The sequence below is a fragment of the Pelophylax lessonae genome (assembly GCF_965119305.1).
Source record: "Pelophylax lessonae genome assembly, chromosome: 1".
NCBI lineage: Eukaryota > Metazoa > Chordata > Amphibia > Anura > Ranidae > Pelophylax > Pelophylax lessonae.
Window position 1 is genome coordinate 3,605,281 of NC_138768.1, and position 3,311 is coordinate 3,608,591.

The following is a 3,311-nucleotide window of genomic DNA, read 5'->3' on the forward strand; positions in this document are numbered from 1 at the left end:
CAGTGCCGAATCGCAAAATACCCCCTGGTCTTTTAGCAGCCAAATCCTCTGGGGCTTAAGTGGTTAACCCACGTAGTTCTTGAAATCTGGTCCAGAAATGTAGCTTGCTTTGTATGAAAAGGCTCCAAACATCCCAGGTGTCAGAACTCAGAGGGGGGGGGGGGTAAAATCTCAGAAGGTTGTACTGTTCTCAGAGAGGCAGTAGTTGGCTTAACAGCCACTCTGAAATGCCAGTCTGCCACTTTTGTCAATCTGTGAGAAACCCAGGTATCCAGGAAACATGCCCCCTGCCCTCCACAAGCCCAGTGGGTCTTCAGCTTTAACCATAAATGGCATTCCAGTAGGACCCATAAAATCACGTCTCATAGGAATTGGGCCCAAGTATCTTTCAGGGGTTTCTAGGTCAGGAACGTCTTCTATTTTCTCAAAACCTCCAGTTTCCACCAGGATATCATGAAGAAGTCTTATGTATTCTGTGGCCGCTTTCAGTGTATCCACTTTGCTAGGTTTTCAGTCTTTACGGATGAGAGGCACAATGGTCTTCAGCTTGGAAAAGCCACTATTGATATTTCTGATCCGCTCCCCTTTCTTGGCTGCCTGTCTCCTTTCCAGAATATCCTGAAAATTCTCTATACACAGGTAGTGCCCCGATGAGTGTCTCTTCAAGGATAAAAACAAGGGTGTGGGACTTTGAGTGAGGTAACTATACAAAAAGAATTTATTAAATAAATAGATGTACATATAACACATACAGAGATATAGTATACAATAAATTGCATAATACATATTGAATCAACAAAAAATACACATGCATCATTTCTAGGATCAAACCAGGATCTCTCAAGAAACAATGGATACAATAAGACATTATAACCTCTGTGTGTTCACGAATTGAAATATGTCACATTGCAATGGTATATTGAGTAATTTGTAGGCTCGACGCGTTTCATCAGGAGCTTGAATGTAAGTTTGTGTGTTTAAGAAGGAAAATATACATCATAAGAATGAACTGTATAATGTCAGAATTGTAATGAAGGGTAATATGGAAAAAGCACTACCTGAAGTAGTGTCACAGATCCATGAGCCATCCAGTATAGGAGAGGGAAACCGGAGCAACTCCAGGGGCCGCCTAACCCGGGGCTGAGGCATGGATGATCTCCAGCACATCGGGGCTGCATAGAGAAAGGGGCCATAGGCAGGGTGGAATGCGGCTTTGAGAGCTTCAAAATGATACTTCAGAGAGAAAGAAGCAGTAAGGGCACACTGGGACCACAATGGAGTCTAAAAATGTATCTATATCAAAAAAGGAAAAAATATACATATAAATGGAGAACCTCCATCTTGATATTTCTGATCCGCTCCTTTTTCTTGACATTGGCTGCCTGTCTCCTTTCCAGAATATCCTGAAAATTCTCTATACACAGGTAGTGCCCCGATGAGTGTCTCTTCAACTTGTTGATGGAGGACTGGTTTTGTAGGTAGTCATAGTGTTCCCTCAAAACATCTCCCAGCAGTTCAGGAGGTGGAGTAATGCACAATGCAGGAAGGTCACTTTTCCTGTTGTGATCATTGGCTTGCTGCTTCTCCGCTGGGAGTTTGCGCACCTCTATCAACATGCTTTCCCTGTAGGCCGACTGTTGACTACTATTGAGGAAGCTGGTGAGATTAGACATTCTAAATTGTCCAAAGCCTCACTTTTCAACCCTTCGGGGGAAAATCGCTCTATCAGTTGCAGTATTTAAAGAACTAGTACTGAATATTTAGAGGAATTTATGATTTAGAGGAATCAAAACCCAGGAAAAGTATTAATAACCACAAATTTAGAGAAGGGTTAGACTCTTTAAAAAAAAAAAAAAGAGAGAAGATATTATTGTTCGTCCTGTGGACAAAAGAGGGGGTATTGTTGTATTGGACAAGACCGCATATGTTACAGAGATGAGCAAAATCCTCTCAGATACTGAGACCTCTGTGGTGTTGACTAACAATCCCATCACAAAATATAAAAAGGATCTGAATAAAATCATAGAATCAGGCTTTAATTCCAATTTGCTCACCAAAAAAGAAAAAGCTTTTCTCATTCCTAATACCCCGAGGGTGCCTGTTATGTATTATTTTCCAAAAATTCATAAAGATGTGAATATTCATCCAGGTAGGCCCATTATCAGTGGGCTTGACTCACCTCTAGAATTGGTAAATACATTGATGGTTTTTTAAAACCTTTGGTTTGTCGGACTCCCTCCTTCTTGAGGGACTCCACTCAGGTTATCCAAATCTTGGGTGAACTGGAGTGGAAAGATGACTACATCATGACCACTGAGGATTTGGCATCATTATATACCATCATCTCTCACCATCATGGTTATGAAGCAGTTGAAACTTTTTTAAGAGATGCTGGTTTGATTCTGGCTTATTGGAGTTTGCCATATCGCACAACTACCTTTGGTTTGGGGGGGTCTTTCTACCTTTAGAATAGGGGTGTTGCTATGGGCTCTAAATTTGAGCCCCAGTATGGCAAATCTATTCATGGCCAAATGGGAGGAGGACATCATCTATACCAATAGAAGACCAGAACTGATTTTCTGGGGGAGGTATATCGATGACGTCCTCCTTATTTGGAATGGTGATCTTCATTCCCTTGGTCTGTACATAGATTTGTTGAATCAGAATACCCAGGGTATATCATTGCAATATGAGGCGAGTTCATCCAAAATTCTTTTTTTTGGATTTGAATTAGAGAGGGTTCTTTAATCACCTCTACTTACTTCAATCCAACAGACCGGAACAGCTATATTGGACAGGGTAGTTTCCATCATACGTCTTGGTTGAGATTGGTCCCTAAGAGCCAGTTTATTCGCCTTAGACGGAATTGCACTCTTAGGGATGACTACCTTAGACAAGCTGTGGTGCTGAAGGATCGATTTTTGGATAAGGGATACAAAAAAGTTGACCTGAATAGAGTAATTACCGAAATGGGGAGCAAGGATAGAGCCGTTATTCTAGAAGGGGGCCAACAAAATTGAAAAATGAAGGACCATACCTTTGCCTTCATCACCACCTATTATAGACAACATTTTGATATTAAAAAGATAATGACCAGACACTGGAAGGTATTAAACAATGATACAGTGTTAGGTTCTGTCCTTTCTAATTCTCCTGAAGTGATCTTTCGGGGTGTTGCCCCTTTGAAACTCCAGGTAGCCCCAAACATTTTGGATGCCCCTAATAGGGTTTCATTTTTCCATAAATTTGTAACATTAATATCTTTAACCACTTAAGCCCCAGCCCTATTTCGGACACTTTTTGTTTACAAG

At 41.1% G+C, this 3,311-nt stretch overlaps 1 pseudogene across 1 annotated transcript; it reads right to left on the reverse strand.

The window, feature by feature from the left end:
- Positions 1-210: 210 nt before the first annotated feature.
- On the reverse strand, positions 211-1,673 carry LOC309550660 (annotated as a pseudogene). The gene is made up of 2 exons: positions 1,374-1,673; positions 211-594 (listed from the first exon to the last, which is right to left on the reverse strand). The product of its transcript is annotated as an uncharacterized misc_RNA (transcript).
- Between the last annotated feature and the right edge of the window lie 1,638 nt (positions 1,674-3,311).